General features: G+C 36.9%; 2 long non-coding RNA genes across 2 annotated transcripts in view; one reads left to right on the top strand and one right to left on the bottom strand.

The window, feature by feature from the left end:
- Positions 1-24,892, bottom strand: part of LOC127468750 (uncharacterized) — a 104,764-nt gene that overhangs the window by 58,168 nt on the left and 21,704 nt on the right. The window lies entirely within an intron of this gene.
- LOC127468754 (uncharacterized) lies at positions 3,071-10,601 on the top strand. Its single transcript, XR_007903669.1, has 3 exons — positions 3,071-3,359; positions 8,821-8,974; positions 10,177-10,601. It is a non-coding gene; the product is annotated as an uncharacterized LOC127468754 (long non-coding RNA).

Below are 24,892 nucleotides of genomic sequence, written 5' to 3'. Positions count from 1 at the left end.
AGAAAAAAATCTGTTTATGGAAAATAATGTAACACGAACACTGCCCATGAAATCTTGGACCTCCTAGTACTTTCCTTAGGGGAAACAATAAAACTTAGGCATATTTATTAATAATATATCATTTTTCCATTGCACCTCTCAGTTCTGAAGCTCTACTTTAGCTTTGCATAGTTGCTGCAAGGTAGTATTTTACTCACTGGATGGGTGGCTGATGTGGTAAAAGAACAATCCAAACAAAAAGGCAAGAAAGCTAAAATGTGAACACTGGGTGCACCTAGTTCTGTCTTGTGCTAACCAGTGAGTTATTAGTGATGCTTCAGTTAATGTGTATGTTCTTGCCAAGATCTGTGCACTCTTTCCTCGACAGCATGCTTTTCTTTCAACAAAGTCCCTAGATAGGAGTAAAGAATGTTTAAAAGAAGGTTGTCTTTTCAAACCTTTCAAACGATTACAGCATTGTCTGATTTTGAGAAGCCTATTTTTAAACATAAAAGGGGCCTCATCATCACACCTTAAAAGCACCTGCAGTCTAAAACTTTTGCTAGATTTTTGCTGAAACCTAAATGTCAGCTCCCCATATACTAAAGCCCAGTTTTTCCTTTAATACTCCTAACTTTCTAAACCCCTTCCCCAGACAGCAGCATTACATACATTTTTCAAGGATGTGTGAGTTTTTGCTGATGGCCTGTAGTTCCCCAGGTACTCACCCATCTGCTATTCCTTTTAGGATATTTCTCTGCAGACGGATAAGACCGAAATTTGGATCAACTGTATAAAATCCCTGTGCATCCCCTGGCTATCCATGGTGATAGCAGCCTTCTGTACCCAGCAATTCTTAAGAGATGCCATTTGCAGTGCACAGTGCTGTGCAACAGCCGAGCAAAGCTCCCAGTTCCCATTTCAGGTAAACACTGACTCAGATCACTTGAAGAGGGCAACATTTTATCAACATCACTGAGAGATCAGAGCCTGTCTAAATCCACAAGCTTTAAGGTTTTTATTAATTATTGTGGGGCTGATGGAAGCCTATGTTTCTTTTCAAACAAATTATCTTTCAAACATCTCTATCTCAGCTCTCTTTGTTTTTTTCTCCTGGGTTGCCTCTTTATTTTCATGGGAGAAAAAAAAATATGTTAAGTTCCTTACATGCAATAGGCAGGCACTGAACTGTGAGCACAGCCAAATCCCATGGTGACTGGATGTCCACAGCCCAATTTACTTCACTCCTCCTTTCAATAAGCAGCTATGGCAAAGAATGGAACAATTTTGCTTATCTACTGCTTGCTGCCCTGTTTCAGCAATGGGTGGGGAGGCAGCACCATCTCTCAATCTGTGCAGACATTTTTCAGCTGCATGCTCTGAAATTGTAATTTTGAGATGTTTATAAATAAGTAAAAACCTGCCTGTATTTAATGCAATGTGATATTTGCATAATTACTTTTCAAGGTAATGAGCATAACAGAAGCCAAACCACAGACGGTTGAATATCTTTAGAGCAGCCTGTGCCAACAAACAAACACAGAACTCTTATATCAAATTGCAAAGCAGTTTAGAACCAGAGTAATTTATTTAGGGAACAATAAGCATCTCTTTGTGTTGGGCAGGTGGCCAAGGTGAACAAACAAAAGACATATATGTAATTGAATATTAGATGAGCCATCATTTCATTTCACCACCATTTATCTCTTGGAGTATCTGTAACCAACCCTGCTGAATAAAAATGTTACAGAATGAAGGTGGCTGTCAAACCACCTCCTCCAAAGCCAAGCAAACAGTTGGGCCGAAGCAAATAACAACAATTTGAAAGGAAATACTCTCTCTGTTAGGTGATGAAATCAAGGCCAACATCAGCCCGGAATGCAAAGAGCTGGTCAGTGACATCTCTGACTCCCTGCATAGATGATAAATTATTCAGCAGGTGGGAGGTGGGTGAGAGGTGCAGATGGCTAACCTGTATGGACACAAAGCAAGCAACTGGCCCACCTGCACAGCCAACCCCAGAGACAGAGGGGCATCAACTGCTAAGTCAAGGTATGACAAGGCTTTATCATCCACTTACTGCATAACCCACCAGGGAGTAATTAATATCAATATTATTCAAGGGTCTGCAGTGTCTTCTTCAAGACCATTACAGAACTTTGGAGAACATTGGTCCACTAGTAACACATTATTTCTACACAAGAAGAGGTAGTGGTCTTTGAGGTCATGAATGTTTTGACAATTCTGACTGAAAATATTCCCAATTTTCTAACATAGTTAGTGTTTGGAATGGGAAGAGACTCACATTGCACCTCTGTACAATGTGTAAAAGTGACTTGACAGATGAACTGAAACTCTGAAGCACCCAAATCCAGGTATTATTTTAACACATTTCACAACATTTTAAGAAAATAAAGCAGAGCAATAAATATGTAAACAATTATAAACACGGCCTGTTAAAACTGCTCTGTTTTGGACTACAATGTTATGATCTAGAGCTGCTGAGAAATATGTTCTAAAAGCTAGGAGGTTCTACAATCACAGTTAGAAAAGGACAGTTTTAAAAAAAGAATTAACAAAACGTTTTGAATAAAGTCTCTTTTTGTAATAAATGCAAACTCGCAACTTTTAGTCTCTCAAAGTGCTTCTTAAACTAAAACCATCCAGATAATACAGAGTTTTTAAACAGAAGCAGAACTCTCTCTGTATATATAAATACATATGAGAAAAGACAGACTAGATATTAGCAAATAAAAATTACAATATCGGGAAAACACATGTACATGTAAAGATTTTGGCTACTTGCTCCTGGCATAGAAAACAGATTCAGAAGTGATGTGTAACTGGAAGAAAATTCAGGCTCTGAAATTCAGCGGTAAGCTGGGTACAGTAAAAGACAAATGAAACTACTGGAGATCAGAGAGGATTCATTTACACTGAAAGACTGAACATTAACTTGCCTGTTGTGCTACTGAGGACCTCGAGCTTCCACTAACATTACCAGGAATGTTAATGTGTGTAGGAGAACAAAGTACTCAATATCCATCTAAGTGACAGCAAAGCAAGAAAAAGTAACAGCCCGCCTGAAAGGTGTAAACATCTGAGAGGAAAAGAAATAACTTAGCAGGTAGCATCATGACACCACGGTGTTCAGAAAGTACTGCTTTGACCTAAGCAGCTGGTGTTATACAAAATTTAAATCAACAGTGAATATGTTATGTATTGCAAATTTTTTTCAGGGACAAAACTGTTTCCAATGATTCCCAGCATTAGAGGGTGTCCACAGGATTGCCAGTCTATCCAGTGAGGAATATTTCAGCTTAAGGAAGAGAAGGAGAACTTTAAAAGGACATTTCCTGGAATATGCATGCCACAGGAAGGTAAGCTGTCAGACTGAAAGCTCAAAACAGAAAAGTCTTGTCCCATTAACAGCTCAACAAGAGATCAGAGCAGCATGACCAGACCCCACTACCATGGCCATATAGCAAACCTATAGCTCAAATACCTGGGAAATCATTTTGATTTTGTTTCCTGGCATGAATTCTTGCTTTGTAAAATGTTTTGCTTTCTCAGCTGCATAGAATTTGTGTTTCAACCATTTATTACTTTGCTAGATTCAAAGTGCTTCAAAAAGTCATAAGAAAATTTGGTTCCTTCCCCTGCATTTCTTTTGCCATACATATGTTAAACAACAATTCAGAGAGAAATTTCAATTGTCAAGAGCTCTTGCAGCCATACATCAATCTTTTTAATAGAGTTCACTGGGGTTTTTTTCCCCTTCTTCACAATAGTAACTAAGACAGACTCTATAAATTCTGGGATTTTGGTCTGCAAATAAAAATCTCCTGGACGTGCCCTTGCATTTATGAATGTGTTAGTTACCATGAGATTTTTGCATTGCTTGCTTTTAGCAGCTCATGGCAGGAAATAAATAATAGTAAATCTAAGATCAAGTCATTAATTCTACTGTAACTCAAATGCAGTAAGAACATATCACAAGACTCAAAGACTCATAAGTTGAAGGGGAAAAGGTTTCTTTTTTTTCTCTTTTTTAAGAGTCTCAAAGCATACATTCCCAAAATCATTTAGACATATCAGTGACTTCTCTAGGATTACCTTTTTTTTCCCCCAGAAAGCACTCTGAGCAGAAATGGCATTGTATTTGCTGGCAATTTTACCCTTTGAAAGGTTCAGCTTTTCATCAGAAAGTCCTCACAGAAAGCATTATTTCTTCATTTTAATCTTACTGAATATATACCTGATTTACACAGCCAGCTCTGAATGGGCAAACCCTTGTTCTCCCAACACTGAAGGTGAGAAGTCAAAATGGGGTCATAAGAAAACCTAACCATCCAGAAACCAATTTTTCAAAGCAATTTCTGACCATCATGAGACAATACAAACTAACGATGCAGAACTCGATGCTCCAAGAACTCCTCTTAAGCTAAAGAACCAGTGGCTTTTGGCCATGAATTCTAAGCACTCTGGGCTCAGTGCACAGCAGGTGGGCTGAGTGCTCTTGAATTGCAGCTCACAAAGGGATCTGTGTAAGGACAGGCAGGTTCCAAAAGCTCTGCCTACTGTGCTACCCAATGTCTTGACCAGGGATCAGCAGCAAAGAGAAGAGTACAGGAATGGTGATAGTTTCCAAGCTTTCATGAGGCATGGCTTAAGGGTTTTGCCAACCACAGGGAGCTTCTTGATATCCAAGAGCTCACAAGAATTTTTTTCTTTGAATTTGTGTCCTGCCATTTAGAGACCCTGACAACATTTTGCCTGTGTTAGATACCTCTATGGCAAGGACTTTCACCCCCTTCAGCAGCAAAATCAAACCTGAGTTTAGAAGTTCATAATACTGGCCTGATGTTTAAAATTTCTTTCTACCAGATAAAGCATCTAACATTGCTTAACTTCTCTATAAATGTCTATAATGATGCAAAAATATATTCCCAACAAGTAACTCATATGGAACTGAAATAAGACATCTGTAGAGGGACTTTCTAACAGAAATGCCAAGTTAATCTTGGTGAATCTTTTTTATAACTTATCAGGAGTGATACCTGGAAATTTGAAAGGTAATATTCATTAAAAGAGTTAAGTTTTTCCCTAATTCGCCTGTGTTCATATATGTTTACATATGCCTGAGCGACCTTCTTTTTAATATTAACACTTGCCTAGCTTTCTTTTGGGCAGTTATACCTTCTTAATTTCCCCCAAGGTTTATTCAGAAGTAGATATGCTGACAAGAAAATGCTTTAGATAATTCTTTTAAAAACTCTGCAGTACCAGTTACCTCTACTTGTTAAATTCTAAAAATTCCATTTCAGGGAGTGATATTCATCAGTCTTGTTGTCACTGGTGAAAAAATAAAATAGAAATCTATCTGGAGGACAAATCACGGAGTTGTGTCTCCCAGTCAAGCAGACTGGGATTTTCTGCATTTCCAGGAACTTACTCCACCGTAAAGGTACCCTATGGTAGGAATTTAGAAGTGGATAAGGTCACCACATTGTGGAGCAATTTGGTAAAAAATTCTGGTGATATTATTTCGTACAGGTCTTTTCTCATCAACCACTTACGTAGTGAATTATTCACTGAGGAATAAACTTCAAGTAAGCCCTCATTCGCGTCCCACTTTTGCTATAAAACTAGAAATCAAATCATCACAAGCTTATCCAGCCAAACATCTACTTGAATCAGTTAAACACATTAAAAGTAGCTAAAACAAAATAAAACAATAAAAAAGCCCTCTCAGCCCAATTTATTCCTAATTAAACACAACAGACCAACTGTGCTGTGCACCTCAGGAAACTTCGGGGGCTACAGAAAGCTCCAGATTAGATTACTGTTTATCCTTCACAAATCCATCAGGAATTTTGCTCAGCTACAGAAATGTTTTGCCTCCTGTTCCAGGTGGAGTTTCTCTAGATGGTCAATCAGAAAATTCTGCTCACAGTGTTGTTACTCTTAGCCTCTTCTCAAAATTTTCTCCCAAAGTAAAAAAAAATTAGTTATTTCTGAGTGAGGAAGTGAGACTGAGAGAGTGATTTAAAAAGTCCAAGGTAATACAAATCCAGAGGTTAGGAATGTTTGCTCTCTCTCAAACCCTTTCCCTACCAGCAAATGTATTTGTCAACAAAGGCATCCACAGTACTTAACACAGCACGTGAAAATGGTCTTTGAGAATTACATTACAGGGCCTTTGTGTCCCAAGCACCACAGGATTTAGGGCCTTAGAGACACACCATCCTCAGAGACACACCATTAATACAACACTGAAAGTGAGCTGATAGAACAGCCTATTCAATGGGATATTCTAAACAGCCTATTCAATGTGATATTATGTTAAGGAAATAATTTACATTTTATTAACATGGGAAGTGATAGTCTGGTTTTGTCTGCTCAGACCAGAACTCTGTGAAGTCTACTGGGACCTATTGGAGGATGGAGACAACCAGCACATAAATACTGGGAAAATATGAGCTCAACTAATCAGCCAATGGAAAGTTTACTCAATTCTCATTTCCCAGACCCAGACTGAGGTGGGGGCGCAGAAAAACAAGGAAAACAAGACAACTTCTGCTACAAGAGTATGACTTCAGGGTGCTGTAACCTCTGCAATGCTACAGTGTCCTTTTCATGACAACCAGGAAGGAAGGCAGAGTGATGACCCTTTTTTCTTGCACACATGCAGAGAGTCTCACAATTCACGATCTCAAAGTTGCAGAAGGGGGTAACTATTGCTAAACTTTGTAGTGCTGACAGTTACAGAGCAGTAAGAAGGTTTCTACATCATTCCTGGTCACCATCTGCATGAAGACAAGAGTTAAGCTGAGCTTTTAAAACTTGGAAAACCTACATTACCTCTGGCAAATCCAGACAACTTGTACATTCAAAGTTTCAATCAGATCTATTTGTAAATTAATTTAATACATCAGGGTCACCCCACCCCATCTTTTATATAACAATACAATCAATATATAATCACATTTCCATTACTTCAATTTCCTTCCCTGGTTAGATGGAAGTGCAACTGGAAAGCTGAGGACATTTCCCCAGTGTTTCAGTGAAAAACATTTTCGGGATAGACCTTGAGCAATCTTAACCACTACTTGTCTGATCAAAAACCCTCAATTAAGCTTCGCACAAAGGGCTGGATGGAACTAAAATCAAATAATATTCATTTTATCGCCCAATAAAAGCAACTCAAAGCTAGCTGTATCATTAGCTCAATTTCAAATGCAAACCCTGGTACTCAACAGAGAAGAATGATTCTTATTTCAAGGGTGTTTTCTCACCTCCTGCCAATGTGAGACTAGTCAGCACGACATTGATTAGAGGAACTGAAATTGCCAGAGATGTTGAAAGGGAATGGATGACAATTTCATGGTAATTGAAGATTAATTATATTTTTCTAGCAAATAATCACTACAAGTTCAATGTTTCATTTAAAAAAAAAGGAGTGGACAAACCACCTCTTATTTTCTTTATCATAAAACCTAATTAAACACTTATAGAAACAAATATATATATATATTATTCTGGTTACTTTATACAGTCCTCTCTTCCTCAGGCTCCTAATTGGGGTCTTCTCCCTCAGGTTCCTCCTGCCTACAGGTTACACAGCAGAATATCAACTCACTGCTCTGGGCTGAGTTCTAGCAGCACAGGGCACCTAAAAGCAGATGTTGCAATACCTGCCCCTGTACTGTGAAATGTGTTGTTCCATTTATTATAATTTCACTTATCCTGGGGACTGTATGCATTAACCAGGGCAGGTATGAGTTTACAAAAGTCCTGTACTTGTCTTTCTTTTCAAGAGGCAGTTATAACCTACTTTCTCTCATTACCTTTTACATTTGAAGGTAAATAACTTCAGTTAGAAAATCTCTCTGAGAGCACATTGCTTGGCTCAGTTTCATTGGCCAGCCAAGCTTGCTAAAGAATATATTTTAATAGGCTACCATCTGCAACCTTCCCATTATAGCCTCTCTTCCAGGATGTGTGATATGTGACAACTTTGTTAAATGCCTATAGGAGCAATCTACCATGCAACATTATTTCAGAGTGTCACACACTGGAATTCAAATTATGCCATTCCTCTCTCAAAAGAAAATTACCATAACTTCAAGGAGGAAAGTAATTCTGAGAGTTATGATGTATTATGATGTATTTGAACCCAAGTTTAAGTCTTTATATTAAAATCAAAATAATTTTGTGGCTTAAGGGACACTCAGAGGAAGGCGATCAAGCAAGAGGAAACAGAAATTTCCATGCACTTGCAACTTCCCCAGCAAATCTTGCTCACCATTGCAAGGGACAAAGAGTTCAGTGGCTCAGTTCTCTTCTTCCTCCTACAGCTACTGAGAATGTGGATGACCATTACTGGTTTGGGTTGGAAGGAACCCTAAAGATCACCTCTTTCCAATCCCCTGCCATGCACAGGGACACCTTCCACTATCCCAGGTTGCTCAGAGCCCTGTCCTACCTGGCTTTGAACACTTCCCGGGATGGGACATGTACAACTTCTCTGGGCAATCTATTCAGTGCCTCACCACCTTCACAGGGAAGAATTTCTTCCTAAAATCCAGTCTAACCCTGTTCTCCATCAGGTTAAAGCCATTACCCTTTGTCCTATCACTATACATCCTTGTCTCTAGACTTCTTATTAGATAATGATATCAGAGGCATTGACTTAGTACCTTCAAATTCTATTTCACATCATCTCAGTCCTTGGAATCACATTTTTCTGTAGGCTTTTTCTTTCCAGTATACAGAATACAGGTTCACCAGGAGTTTTAAAAATTATTTCCTTAATAGCTCTATTTCCTTCCTTCACAGACACTAATTAATTTTGCACTGCCTTTCAAGCATGAAGATTTCATTGCAGAAACATCAACAAGTCAATAATCAAGCACAGAGAATCTACTGTGCTAGGTGCTGAGGATGGATACCGTGATGAAAGTTTTTCAGAAGGAAAAAAGAAAGTGTAAAGGTCAGTATAGCTCTTCACACTGACATTTAATTTCCTCATTCCATTTAACTATGCAGATCTCAAAGTGCACTGGGGAGATAAAAACAGGATTTATGTTGTGAAACTTGAAGTTAAAGCCAAGGACCACACAAAGAAAAAATCCAGAAGCAAAGTTAAAGATCTGGTACAAAAGAAAACAAACAGTGTGAAATAAAATAAAAACTACAGTAGGCCAAACTTGACCAAACAAATAAACCACCCCGGGAAAACACATATTTTTTAACATTGGGTGCACAATGTACTAACAGAGAGCTGGGCAGAACTCTCTCCCTCGGAAGCTCTTCCCCACCACATGCGTTAAAATGTATTTACAGCAGCATAGGCAGGAGCTCAGTTTCCCCTGAGAAGACTACAGGCCACAGGATAGGAAAATGTATGTCCTTATGGATCAATGAATAATAGCAATCTCTTCATCCTCACAAGATGCAGTGGAAATTAATTCGTAGAAACACGTGCAATTGATTTTCATTACCAACCCCCATTATTATCAGCTGTCAAAAATCATCTTTTGTAAGGGACTTCAAATGAATTTTCCACTTAAAATAACATTATCACCCTCAGAGAAAAAAAGTAATGGGCACAGAGTATTTCACCATTCACAAATTATCTTTACCTTCTAAATTAGAGTAGTTCCTTGAAAAGTTTTTTTTTAGGTGAAAGCTGCAGTTCTGATTAGTCCTGACTCCGTAGTGGATGTTCACTGTTAGACATCTAAATTAGAAACTAATTTTGAAAATGCATCTTAATATTAAATGCAGATTAGATGCCAAACTTTAGGCACCTGGGAACGAAATATATGAACTTTCAGTAACATTAATATTAGAACATAGTCTTTCACTACTTTTTTTCTATGCACACTTCAATGAAATGCGACGTTATGGGAACACAAGCAAGGATTTTTAATATGTTTCAAGTTCTGTTAAGCTATGCTGTTAAGCCTTAATTCTTGGTGCATCCTATGTGAATATTACACAGCTCTCACAACATTTTGTCAGCCATATAATGCCTTTTTGTGTCAACAGACATTTAAGGGTACCTAAACATATATGGCAAAGTCCAGAATGAAATTGAGCTAATATTTTGGGTCCTGAGAAGCTAACAAGAACCTGACAAGCGCTAATGAGTTCCCGTGCTCATTCTGCTTTCTCCTCTTCTCCATCTAGAAAAAGAGATGAACTGCCATCTGCTATTAGGTAGCCACCGACAGTGAAGATGTTCCAAAATACATTTCACTTGCACAAGAAAGAAGAGCATTGAGCTAAAAATGTTAGATCAGCACATCTGGACCCCAGTGGCTTGGCCCAATATCCCGTAAATTTAAGGATAGGTATGAAAAACTGAGAACCTCTTTTTCTATCCCAATATATAATAAGGAATCTCTAGTTTAACAATAATCATCAGAAGATGCTTTTTTCATACCAGCTCTCACTATTAATGACTCCTGCACTGTTTACAAACCTTAGTGGGAGAACACTCCTGCTTTCATTGGTACCACTAAGGAGTGCATATGTGTCCAGTGAGAAGAGACCACTGCCCCACTGTCGTGATGGAACACATGAGCTGGAGTGAAGTGCTATCCCAAAAGACTGGCAGAAAAAGCAGATGAATTCTAGGATGAAAATGAAGCTAGAATGTTCTGATACCAGCCAGATATAGACAATGCTGCTACCAAAGATTTAGAGGCAAGTGCATGGAAAATAAAATGAAACCCCTATGTTTATTTATTCTATACTTTCTTATATTTCATAAATATTATGTTCTTCTGTTACCAGCTATTAAACTATTAGGACACCTAGGCCCTGAGTAGTGCAGCTCAAAATCCTGTATCCTGGAACTTGGCTTCTATGAGCAAAGGATCCTAATTTAGAGTACCTAAATCTTCCTTAAGGTTTTATTCATATTCAAACCTCTACCTTCAGCCTTACAGATTTTCTTAAAACCTCAGTTTAGAACAGAGTTGATTCTAACTCTTCTTCTAGCAGATCAATAGCTGTCCTTTCCTACCTGGAAAGATAGTCTCAAGAATGAGCCTTCTCCTATAAGACAAGAAACAAGACCCCGTTAAAATTTTATCTGTTCCTAATTTCTCTGTATGAGAAAAGTGTTAATATGAGAAAAGTTTTATTTTTTTTCTAAAAGAGAGACCCAAGTGTCAGGTGAAGGAATTTTTGGATACTGAAACTACATTACTATGTAAACATAAAGATTAGGAGTCATAACTCTACAACCACAAAAGGGGATTTCTCTATGATGTTAAACATCAGTCTAATTAGATATGGAAACAACAAGTTACTTTGCATAAGCAAGGCAGACCTTGCAGTTCAAGAGTGCCATAATACTGAGTTAAAAGTTCCTGTTCAAAATCAGTCAAAACAGGTATTTAAAAATAGGTACAACTAATAAATTAAATTAGTCTTCTTATTGTTTAATAAGAAAAAAGATGCTTTGTCAGAAATGCACTTATCAGACTTTCTGTCCAAAAACTTTAAGGTTCTGTCTTAATATTAGATAAAATTCTAGAAATAGGAAACGAATCAGACACCTCTTTTAGTGCCAAGAAAGATATTCACAAACTCTAAAATATGAAAGGCTCATAGAAGATAGTGAGCTACATACTGTAGCTGTCTTATCTGACCAGCACTGTAACAGTCTGCAAAATGTGTTTTCACCTTCTTAGACATCAATTTTTCTATATAAGATTTCAGTGGGGTCCTTAAATTGTAAATATCTCCAGCATTTAATTACATGTACTACTGATTACAAATTTGATAAGGTTTCAATGCTCAGCTGCAAAATCTATTTTTTATCTAGGGAGATGAAAGGCATCTTCCTTACAACAGATATACTGGCACAGCTGCCAACAAATAATTGTCACAACAGGCAGGCATGGTTTTGATGCTTAAATCATGTCATCCCTTACCTATCATGTACTAGATTAAACTCAAAGCCTCATTACAGTTGTGATCATTAAATTCAACCTGGCTAAAACATTGTCACTGTCTCCTGGCTTACATCTCCCAAGGTAGCTGCTTTCTTTGGGTGGAATGAATCTCTGAAACGATGGGGTAAAGCACATCAGACATAACAGAGTCATCCAATCAGCTACTGCAGACAACCACATCACATAACTCTGAGCATAATAAAATCCATCCTAACACCCAAATGTGCTCATGTCCCCTGTGCTCCTGTAAATGGCCACTCCAGATCCTAATTCCATTCATAGTTCTTCCTAATTTCCACCATAAATTTATTCAGGGGCACTGTGTACTCATTTTTTGTTATGTCAGCATTGTTCATCATCTACAATAGCTCTTCCAACCTCCACAGTGTTTAAACCTCAAGTTTTTATAGAAAAAAATAAGATCTTCTCTCTACCTTTGTGTTTTGGCTCGAAATATTAATTTTAAACATGAAGATATTAATCCCCTTATTGCCCCTTTCTGCTGTTCTGTGAGGGGGGAAGAGAAAGTAAAGTCTTTTCAAAGCTGCCTGCTACTGTAGGACTCTCTTCTAAAATCATTCCCTCTAGGAGCAAACTTGACTCCTCTAAGGACAAACTGAAACTTGTGTTTCCTTGCCATGTGCAGTAAGAACATACATGCACAAAAACTGTGCTGCAGCCTTTAAGAACCAGGCTGTTTGCTGAGGTGTCTTTGCTGCCCCAGGCTGAAAGTGTCAATTATCACATTTGTGTTTTGCTGTGAGCAAGGCTATGCTTTCAGAAGATATTTATGCAACCACGGGGAAAGTAATTAGGATGGATATTGCCACTAGTTCTTCAAATCACTTAATCACACTTTTCTGCTTTGAGCTAGGAATTATTTATCATAATTTCCTTGACAAACTAAATGTAATACATAGTGTTTCTCATTTTAAGAAGCAAGCTTTTTCTTCCAAGTATTTATCTTTGTTTGAAATGTTCCTGTTAATGCCGAGTCTACAGATGAATAAATTTATATTGACAGGGATAATACATAATTCAAAAGTGAAGCTACTGTCATTTTGAATATTTAGAGAAATATTTTATTCTGAAATACCAATACTTTCAGAATTCTACTCCTATAGTAGTGTTCCAAATTAATTGGCAGTTCACATTTTCATTTCACTGCAATCTAAACAGTAAATGGCTTTGCATTTTCATAACTTTATTTTTTTAGCTATTTCTAATTGTTTCAATCAGTATATATAATTAATTAAAGTTTGTATCCAACTGGCTCCTTTCCACAGATTAGAAATGACACAGATCTTTCCAAAGCATTATGTTGCTGGATAACTCTATTACAGACACAGGAGAGTATTCTAAATTAATTCTGTCTGGATGTGAAAATTACTATTTGCTATTCATATATACTCCTTTAGGTTTTCCTTGCCAACACGGTCATGCCATTTTTCTTTCCAAACTCTCTAACATATACCTCCCATGAAAAGCATGTATGAGCTGGGTGCATTACAATCCATAGACATGTGGTTCCTGTCATATTTGCTGTAGCAAGGTGCCTTTTCTACGTGTTAAATAATTCAGTAATTCTGGCTGACAGTGTATGTGCCAATGTTTGCCACTAAAGTTCCCTTTGTTGATAGTCAGTAACATTTTTTTTGAGCTGTGGTGCTCCAGGGCTTGCTAGGGACAAAAAAAGTACCTCTGCTTCTTATTCCTTGCACAAAGAACATGTTACTGCTTTTGCTGATTGCTCTCCCAGTGAAAAGGCATTGCCTACCACAGCCTTTGCCATCCCTTGCTGTCAGCCTCCAGCTGCCCTGCAATTGCCCCAGACACCTCTGTCCCCCCTGGGTGGGAATGGACACCACTAAGCCAAATTCACACCTGTGAGCAGCACAGACTCGCTGGTTTCCTCGGATCCATCACAACAGATCAGTGGCAGAAAAGTTTAGTACTAAAATAGATGTGAGAATTACTTGTCAAACCTCAAAGTTAGGCTTCTGGGTATAACACTGAAAAAGGGTTGTTTTCTGGAATATAAGGAATATCATTCCCATCTCCATCTGAAGCAGTGCTCTTTCCTACCTTCAAATATACTTCAGTCAGGAATTCCTTGATATCACCTAATACCCAACAGAGTTGGTAGACTTGTGACCTTCCAAATTATCCCTGACACCTGGTCATTTTTACTTCTTTATAACCTTTTACATATATATTGCTACAAATACCACTGAATGCCACAACTACATATACAAACAATCTCAGTTCAGACCTGATCATTCAGGAGACACAGAAACTATTAAAGACCTTTGCACTCTCCTAGGAGTTTCCATTTGTCTATAGAGTGTTTTTTCCTATTTGTCCTGTTCATCCTGACAGCAAAAAGCTGATTAAATACCAGCTGTTCATATATTTCTTACATTGGTCATCTCTATCATATTTACACACAGCACACTAGGGCAGCTTTTCTTACCATGGCTCCCAAGCTTTGCTATGGATGTGATGCTATAGCAAAACCCACGATGAAAATCTGCACTTCAGACAAGCAAAAGCAGAGATTTAAACTTGTAGATTCTCTCTAAATTAATTTGCCATTTAACTCTCCTGCTGAAGAACTCAACAGGTGTGTTACTACCTAGCAGTCAAGAGAGGAAACTTTATAGAAGCATATTCATGGGAGCTCTTTTTGGAAGATAGTTTTCAAGGGATCACAATTTAAGTTCCAAACTGAACAAAAGCTAAAAATGTGGAGTAAACCATCAGGTTCAAATAGGTAAGTGTTTTTCCAAAAGATTTTGAATGAAATTGCAGCCAAAAGAACTGCTTTTGAGAAGATTTTGATATCCAGTATCTGTTTGCCATACTGACTGAAAAATATTAATATAAAGAAAAAAAAAAAGATAAATTAAGCAATCCTACGTATATAGCCTTTCCTTTTTTTCATATATGATTACCAATAGCCTTGACATACTCAAATTAAAGAATAAAATTGTGAGATATGCAAAAATCCCAAATATTTTGTTAGATTTTACAGTCCACAGATATTCAAACAGCAAAAGGACTACAGAAGTCATATGTGAAATTTATGCTAGAATTTCTGTAGATCTTAAAACAAATGAGTATGGTTATCTATCATAATACTAAATTTTTTTTTTAATTTTTGGTTTTCTGAGATTTTCCAATGGCAAAGATGTGTTAGTACATCTACAGGCCTAATAATATTTAGATTAAAATACTATTTAGGTTATTTTAAAAATAATGCTCAACTTAAGACAAGCTAGCACAAAAGAGAACATCTGGATTCAAGACAAACATGTCAAAGCTTACTGGATCTGACTCAAAGTCAGCTGGGAAGTCCATGGAAAGGTTCCCATTGTCTTACAAATAGTTTTTCTATCAAGCCAATGGAGAGCACATTATGTACTAAGACCTCTTTGTGACAACTTCATTCAGTGCTACTGGTTCAGAAAACATCTTTTCCTGGTTTGACTGATATTTTGCCACTGCTTTTACTAATTTCTGTCAAAATTGTAACATTTTCCTGTAGGTTTATCTTTGCAACTGTTCAGTTATATATGCTACATATTTATATTGAAATTCCATATAATTAAAAAAAGTGTCTTTGCAGCTACTTTGAAGAGAAAAATCATCAGAAATATTATCAGAAGATTTAAAAATAAGATTAATTACTACAGTTAAGACATCACATAAAAACACACCATACCATACCAACATTAATTCCAGAAGCTATTCAAAGACTTCATTTGTAGTAATTTCAAAGACCAAAGAATCCTATTAATTCAAAATATCTCCCTTTCCAGTTATTTATCTTATTCCTACAGAGTTAGGATGTTCTCTTGAAAATTTTCATAATATGTTTTGCAATTGTAGATATCATCTTTTAATTAATTCACCAACAACTGTGTTCTCTTTTCACAAAAACAGACTGCTCTAGCACTCTTTAATAAGCTGCATTTATTCAAATTAGAGGGGTGAAACTCTAGATAAGAAAGATGAATTTGGGTACTAGACAATTGCTTAGAAACTTTTTATGAATTAGAACAAATGCTTGATTCAAATACTTCATAAAAATGGCACTCTGTATCAACATTTGTTTGCATTATGTTTAGTTTTATTTGAATAACTCAATAATAGCCTAATTTCAATTTTAGGACTGCTGCTTTGACAATAAAATAGTTTCATGTATAATTTAGGTCTGACCTCAGTTTTGCCTTGGACATATAAAGCACACTATGTAAAAGAAAGGAGATCAGTTTTTAAAATAATCTTGCACTGCTGTATTGATGAAGTGATCTAACTTCCTAATTGATCCAGTAGCCCATTACATGCCTTATATCACTCAAGATTGATTAAGTGATAATCACACTTGATGTAGGTCTTATACCATGAAACAAACAGTTCATCACACCAAAACATGATGAGACTGCAGACTGGACAATCAATGGATCCATGCAACATTTATTTCCTACTCTAAAATATCACTAATACCATATTCCGTTAGAAAACACCACTTGGGCTGTCCTTTTTTTTAACCCTTTCCTGTAATTTTTGTAGAAAAGAATATTTACAAGGTCAGTTAAGCTGAATTATTTTTCTCTTTCCAAGTTTTGGAAACCAGCAGTTTATCAGGCCACTGAATGCCCAGGCAGCCACGTGTGGGTGTCATTTGAACACATGTGGAAATGTCAGACACCTTTACTCTGCTTTTTGTGAACCTTGGATTACGTTGTGTGGTTTTTTCAATACTGACCCTCAATGTAAGTTGGTAAAGTAAGAAAACAGAAGATCTGATTTGCTCAGTTACTTCTCCTTTGTTTTTGTTGGCAAATGGTGCTCCCTCAAAGTCAGCACATGGACAGTGTGAGGAGCAGGATCTTGCCTTGTCTCCTGACTACTGAAATGGTACCAACAAAACCCCACAAAAGGTAGTTATAAAATTAGCAGTTCTAGCCTGCTTTAATATTCTTCCATTGATTAGTACTAGGAAATAAAGTTCAGCACATGAAATTGTTTTCCTCTCTCTCAGAGGTTGTTCTAAGTTGATGCAGTGCAGCCAATGAATCAGCTGTAAAATGGGAGTTACAAAAAGTGAACCATTAAAATCACTTGCCAACATTTTCATCTTCTTTTCTTATTTGCATGTAGTTTGACCATAACCACAGATCCAGGCAGTTGTTCTGAATCCATAAGACTGCAATCGTAAATGACTTATTTTAGGATGTTAAGCCAATCAAGAAAAGGAGGGGATGGGGGGAGAGCATGTTAAATAAGTGATTGTGTTAAACAAAATGGAATTTTCAAACAGAAGATAGATGTATGTGACATTTCATTTACCTATTTTATACATTTGCTACATCTGGAGTATTCTTTGCACACAATGATTTGTATCATCAGGGTCTCAAAGCTTCCCTTCCCTTTGAAACATTACGATCAATGGAATGGGGCTGAACCAGCTGATAATTGGACCCAAGAGCTTTTCAAGTAGCTATTTTTCTCCAAAATATAAACTGTGTATCAGGATCTCATTGATTCTCAAAGTGTTGGTGATACTGCTTTTCTGCAGACGAGGTACTATTAGCATGTCTTTTAAAGCAGGATTGCCGGTCTGAATCCACTAACATCAGTCAGTAACAGTAGCTGCTCTCAAAGCATGCTTTTACCCACAGAAACCAGCTTTTGGAAGGTAAATGTACATTTACTCTGAATATTGGGAGCAACTAGAGCTCCTAATAGGACAGTGAAAATCTCACGAGATTGTTGTAGAACAGACAAGAACAAACAAAAGCAGTAACTGAGCTGGAGGAACTGAAATTACTTATTCTGCATCCCGGGCTATTTATACAGTAGTGACTCTAATTACATTTTTCCTGTTTAAATATAGATTTATATTTTTTTTGCTTTAGTTGACTCATTTTAACTTATCTCTAAATCCATAGTTCCTAAAAGGATGGCAAAATACTTCCAGAAATACCCATGGTCTGTGTTAAACCTATTCAGATGAGATAGAAAAAATCTTTAGAAAAATTCTGTCACAATATAAACAAACTATTCCAAGCATTAAACACATTCCCAACAAACAACAGGACATGTGTCTATGAATGCCTGTCTACAGCTAGGACAAGGATGGGGAGTGCTAGTTTCCAGGCTTCTTCCCAAATGATCTTAATAGTCCCTCACTTCCTTTGAGGTCAGCACACTCACAGTTTACTCAGAAGTAAAGTTTGGGTAAAAAATCAAACAAGCCTATGAGAAAAACTCCTGGAAAAGAGCCCTGGTCTATTTTCTCTTCCAGGAAAAAGCTGTTTCTCTGCAGTATTCAAGGGACAGCCACAAATGTGGTCTTCAGTACAGGATTACCATTTTTGGACTCAAGATTTAAGAGAATTCAATATCCTCATATGCTGAATTAACCCATTTTAATGCATTTCTTAAATTTCCCAAACTAATGGATTAGGCTGACTCTTGTTGGACTCAAGCCTTTGCTAAAAAGAAAATTACCCCTTTTTAAACACAACCCTCTAGTTTTCTTCCCTACCCATTCTCTGCAATCAATAAGGGTTTAGTTAATTTTATGATCTTTGTATCATTACATTAAAACCAGTCAATTTTTACATGCAATTTCATGTTAATTACATTGTCCAAAAAGCCTGCTGCTCCTCCATTGGAAGCCTGTCATTCGTTTTGTTTTGAACACACAGATGGACAAAATTAAGATTTTTTGTCAATCTGAAAATGCAACTGCAATCTGAATATATTTTTATTTTCTACATATTTTATATATACTTAATATGTACATTATATACATATGATTATATACACAATTCCTATTAACATAGGAATAGCCATTAACATTGAGACATTTGTGTCCTCTATGACCTTTATTCCAAATTTGAACACATTCCTCTCTGCTTTTACCACTTCTGGTTATATACTTTTGTCTCTAACACTGCGTTTTCCTGTGACTTTTGTCCCACTTAACCAGAGATACTTTTGCTTCTCCTTCCTTACTGACATTCCTCTTTTGAAAGTCTTCCATAACTTTATATAAAAAACTGCTAAGAGCTAAATATCAGTTACTGCTGGTATGCAAAAGCTTCAGCTCTAAGTTTGGAACTGAAGAGATGGAAGCACTTGCAGGATAAGGTATTTTTCATTGCAGTCTTTGCCGGAACATACATAACAAATGTGCTTGACAAACCAAGTATGAAATTGCTCCAGGCAAAGGGCATTAACAAATTGGCAAATCTGGTGCCTCAGGGAAGTGACCAAGATGAAGTTGCCTATTCAAAACTGCTGCTCTGTCACTGGCTAAATATACACTTTCTTCAAGTGCTGCAGGGTGTAAACTGAAAGGAACTTGCTGAGGGGGTGCTGACTGAAGGCTTTGAAGGAGACTTCATTTGTGATCACCACAGTCCAGTGATATGTTCAGCTGAACTGTTCTTGGTATTTAGGAAAGATATTTGTCAACCCTGTATCATGGATCCATGTGGAGTATCCTGTCAAACTAACTTATATCTAACATAACTGGAACTGTTTATAATGCCCAGGTTATTGAACTATAAATTATCTATTTCTGCAAAATCCAGAAGAAGTAATTCATGGCCTTCTCCTGCTGCATTCACAGATGTATAAATTGACCTGAGGAATATTTTGATATAAGATTGACATACAAAGTGAAGAGATAAAAGTATATTTTCAGATTGATATGCAATGCTCGTCCACTTGGTAAGAAAAGGTTTAAGGTGCAAGAGCTTTAAGAAAGTAGACGATGGAGGAAAGTTCTAACCATTCTAACTAGGATTTTGGTGAGCAGTTAATTGTGCCTATAGCTTTGTATGGTGGAACATACACAGCTTTAGACCTTTAGATCTAAAAAAAATTAAACAAATACTTCTACTGCTGTTGGTATTAGCAAGGAATATAGCTGCTCTCTGTGCTGCAACATCAAAGCTGACAGGAGATGTACAGCTACACATTTATCACAGATTTCTGAGAGACTTGAGAGTGACCTGGTCATACAGGATTCAGGTACATTTGCAACTTCAGACAGATTGCAGTGTTAGTGTTACTGACTTGTAACAGCAGAAAAATTCACACAACCGAGGTGAGAGCACAGTTTCCAGGGCTTTGTGTGAATTAACAGTTAAAGAACTAAGAGATGTGTTTCCTGACAAAGGCGAGAACTGCTGCATTAAAAACTTCAGACAAGGTTAGGCACAGCTGAGAAAACAGGCAATAGTAAACACTACACAAACATGAAATGAGAAGCATATCAAAGTGGGATGTAAAAGTGCAATTCTTGTAGGTAATAAACTGTTCAGTGGGAAGCCAGGAAGCAGCAATCTTTCAGCACTTGAGGATATGTTCATTTGTGATTTTAGCTGTATAATCTGGTTGTTTGCAGCATTTTGATTCTTTTGGATCTTGCACAAAAAGCCCTCCTTAGGTCTTAGCAATACAGTATTCCACCTCCTAATTTGATTGCTACTCAGTAAGATAAAGGAGCTCTTCTAACAGGCAGCAAAATCAGGATGTCTGCAAAACAGACCTTCAGAAATAAAGTTTCTCAAAGACCTAGCCAAATGGCCATCATGTCCCCAGTTTTAAAGGTTATATTGCAGATAATGAAGTCAACTTCAAAACAGAAGTTACTGACAACTTTCTAACAAGGGATGTCAGCCACTAATTGGAATTTGAGGCCACTGAACTCTGCTCTCATCTATTCTGCAGAAAACCTGCAAAATTCCACTGCATGTAGTATTGTTCTCCCTCACTGAAACCAGTGTCACTGAGAATCTGGCAGGTGACATAGTCAACTGTAAGGGCTATTATTCAGGTACCAGTGTTCAGTGCATTTCAGTTGCCAATTTTAACCCCAGGGATAACAGTCTGAACACTATCGAGGCTCTTGAACAAAATAATTATGACAAAAAGTTGCAGTACACGCTGTCTTACTTCCTTCTTTATCAAGTCAGAACTCCTGTGGCAAAGGGATCCAAGAAGCCAAAATAACAAAAGAGTAGAAAATTTTAATATTACATTATGCTTGTTTCCAGATGTACAATTTCTTGTATCTCTGGAGTGCTTCACATTGTGACATGTTGCCAGTGTGAATCCCAAAGCTTTTCTAATTTTAGATTCTTCAAAAATTTGGTTAATAGAATGGTATTACTTCAACATTGTTTTCACTTTGTCAGAAGCCAAGCCAGATTCTTTTGCTTAGCCTTAGCTCACCTCAACATGATGTCAAAGCTCAAAATCTGACATCATTGAAATGCTCAATAGTAGACCTTAGCAGAGCTAGTCCATTTCTGACACAGTAATAGGTACTATTAAAATTCCTACTAGGGAAAAGAATTCATCACTGAAGCATCAAATATACAGCATTGACATGTTCAAATAGAACCTGGGAAATAGAAAAGTAATTAATGGAGTTACTCTGCACCATAAAGTAACTGCAGTTGTCAGTGATGCTAAAATACCAGCAGGGGTTAAACTGCATATCCTGAGGCCAAGAGACCAAGAGAATAAACATATGGAACACTGATAAAGAGCAAACACATGAAAGACATGTTGTCTTTGGGGTTTTTTTAATGACTTCTATGTGTGGTTAAGCAGTTCCCTATTAAAATCGTGGTTGCAAACCAACAGTTTCAGTAATCATCAAATGATCTTGTAGAGCTCTGAATTTGGAAACTGCTGAGTATCCCAAACACTGAAAGATAATCAGACTTCAAGATACCTCAGACTGCTCACAAATTATGGCAGTAAAAATGTTGAGTGTCTTTGTGGAATAGAAGAGTTTTCGGTATGTATCAATAAAGAGTTTGATGAAAATCAAAGGCAGCAGCTGCTACTGTGCATGTTTCTTGTATACAGTTAGCTAGCAAGCTCAGTGCACTTTCTGGATAAATACTGACATTACAATACCTAAAGTCATATTTGGCTCTGTGAGCAGCAGTCATATTAAAGCAGTTGATTAAATCGGTGTAGTTCTGTCCCTTTGCCAAAAAAACTTGAATCTTACTTGCACAAGGGAAAGTACCGAATGAAGAATATATGAATTCTGGCTAAATGAATTTCAAATGTGTAGAGCTGTGCAAGCTCTTATTTCCTCTTCACTGTGTTGCAATTGCAGAAATAAATCTGAGAATGGTGACTACATTTTTCTCTAACTCTCTGACCTTTTTCCCCTGCCCTGGTGCTCAGCACGTTTGGGAGAAACATCTATTAGAAATTTTTGGTGTCCAGCTTATATTAGACCTGCTAGGGCCACTTATAAGACTAGATATATGTAGGGCAGTAGTATTTGATATACTGTATTTCATAAGGAGATGTAGAGATTGACCTTGTCCAGCAAAAAATGGAATGGGTCGATTGCACTCACAGTCAGAATTTGTGGCAGGTCCAGCAACTGATTCATTCCCTCAGCAGATTATGTTACACTAATTTCCAAGTGTGCTATAGTTCCATATTTCTTAATAGAACAGGATCATAAACTTTTTTTTTTCCAGAAATACCTACTACCTTTAACAGTATTAAAGCATCAGTTTAATGCCTTACCCACACAGGCAGAGGTATGTGGTTTTTTAAGAAGGGTGTCAGAGGTCACCTTTTTCACCATTTTCAAAGACTTAAGCATGTCCACGTCACTGCCAACTGACAGTTAACCTCATGTTCCTTGCTACTTTTTTTTTTAAGTAATCTTGTTCAGAGAAGTAAACAAAAAATATAAAACAAACAAACAAGCAAGTTTTTAGGCCTCTCATAGGAAAAATATTCTTTTGATTCTAAGCTAACCATAATCAACTTATTTATTGAGTCCTGCACAGTTCCTTCATTTCTATAACTGGCACTGTTTGAGTGGACCAATTACTGTGCCTTTCATCATAGTGGTTAAAAATAAATAATAAGGCAAAAAAGCAAATGCTAAATAAGTAAAGAGTGTGCAACAAGGTAAAAATAATAAATCATTTAAATCGACATGAATTAAATGGTGACAAGATAGATTGTGTTCAGCACTGTAACCCTGGCCCATGACCCTTTAATCAATGCAGATTATTCCCATTTATGTAGCACTCAGGAATAAAGCTCTGTGAACATGCAACATCAGAGCAGTAGCTTCCCACAATCTCACTATATGGGCAGAAGACTGGCAAGAGGATTCACATTTTTAATCTTGCATAAACAGAGAGTAACATTTCCCAGAAATCCTCACTGAAAAGTCACATAAACAGGAGCTGACCCACAGCTGAAAAATAAAATTTCTCCTTGAGGTGGTCAAGCAATCTATATCAAGCTATGTATGTGTTCAGCTCAGGTCATACCTACAACTGTTGATCAGCAGTTGAAATAATGACTGGTAAATCTAAAAATTGCACCTTAAATGGCAGAAGGCAGGACTTCCTTCAGAAAAAGCCCAGATAAATTCTTCATTACTTTAAACACTCCAACAGATGCAGCAGAAGGAAGAAGACAAAGACCTATTTGAAAGTATTCCAGGAATCAATCACAAGGAATTCAAAGAAACTTTATGAAGCAGCATAAGACCTTCAGCTAATCTTTCAATCTATCTAGATCAGTGAAACTCTTTCCTGGTGAAATCAGAAATGGAATAAAGTAAAATTCAACTCAACCCTCTCTGACCCCTTAACAATCAGGAAACAGCAGATGAAAACGTGGAAAAATGCAGGTTGTGAACATAAATGTGTCTATTGCTGACAAACCTGGGCCTGCTTTCTCTGCTGCATCAACAGATGGTTCATTTCAAGAACCTTTTTGTTTTCTTTATTAAAATATAACTGTATACTGAACTTCAAGTATTTCAAGAAAGTATTACCAGTTTTGACAGACTTATTTGGGACAGAAAGACATTTAAAACAGTCAGAAAATGTAATATATTAGGCAATCTAGTAAGCAAGGGAGAACTCTGGTCCAAGTTTCTGTTCTGTAATTCAATATTTTGGGAAAGAAGTGCTAAATTTGTTGTCAAAAAACCAAAACCAACAACAAAATCTATTTTGCCTGTGATTGTACTGAAAACAAGTCTTTCATTAAGAGTTATAGTCTTTTTCCAGCCAAACTCCATTTCTATTGGAGTGATCAATGGTATACAGCTGGATCAACATTAATTTGCTGCCAGCCTTCCAAATCAACACTCACTGATATAGATAGTATAGTACATATATTGTTGCATTCTATTTGTCTACATGCATTCATTCAGCATCAATGCTCATATTTCATATTTTCAGCCTTTTCCTCTTACAACTAGAAAGTCAGTTTTAGGTATTTCCCATATTAATAAACTGATGAGGTATATTTTTAATTACCAAAAAAGTGAGTATAATCTAACAGTTTTCTTGATTATTTTCAACCCCAAATTAAAGAAAAAACGTTGAAAACATGGTATCAAGTAGGTACCAAAAGCAAATAAAACACTGATATATGACGGAACAAAATACTAAAATTTTGTAAGAGACATTTAAGACAGTCAAATGTGTTACTCAAAAGTTAGGTTTTGTGAGAAAGTAGTAGATGTTTTTATCTAAGAAACAGTCAAATAGAGGAAATGAATAGAGTTACTCGTAGATAACAGGCCCGTGTGTACTGAAGAAGGAAATTAGATCTGTAAAGGTACAATAATGGCCCAAGAGGTTAGAGGCTGCATTAGAATCCCTGCAGCAGCACCTTGCCTGTGCTTCTCTCCAGTGCTGTCCTCAATTTTCATCTCATTTTGACTTACAGGAAACCAGTTGGTACCAAAAGAAATTACACTTTTCTCATAAGGTCTTTGTTGTTTGTTTTTTTTTCCTAAGCAGCTATACATTTTAGCTGTATAACAATCCTATTTTTCTCTGTGAATTAGATTGCTTTCAGCCACAATAAGGCAACAGAGTAGGGAAAGTTGCATAAGA

Source organism: Manacus candei, unplaced genomic scaffold (assembly GCF_025592945.1).
Source record: "Manacus candei isolate 608988 ecotype Guabito, Panama unplaced genomic scaffold, ASM2559294v1 h1tg000015l, whole genome shotgun sequence".
In the NCBI taxonomy this organism is placed as follows: Eukaryota; Metazoa; Chordata; class Aves; order Passeriformes; family Pipridae; genus Manacus; species Manacus candei.
Note: the sequence above shows the minus strand (reverse complement) of the source record. Positions and strands in the feature narration are given on the sequence as shown.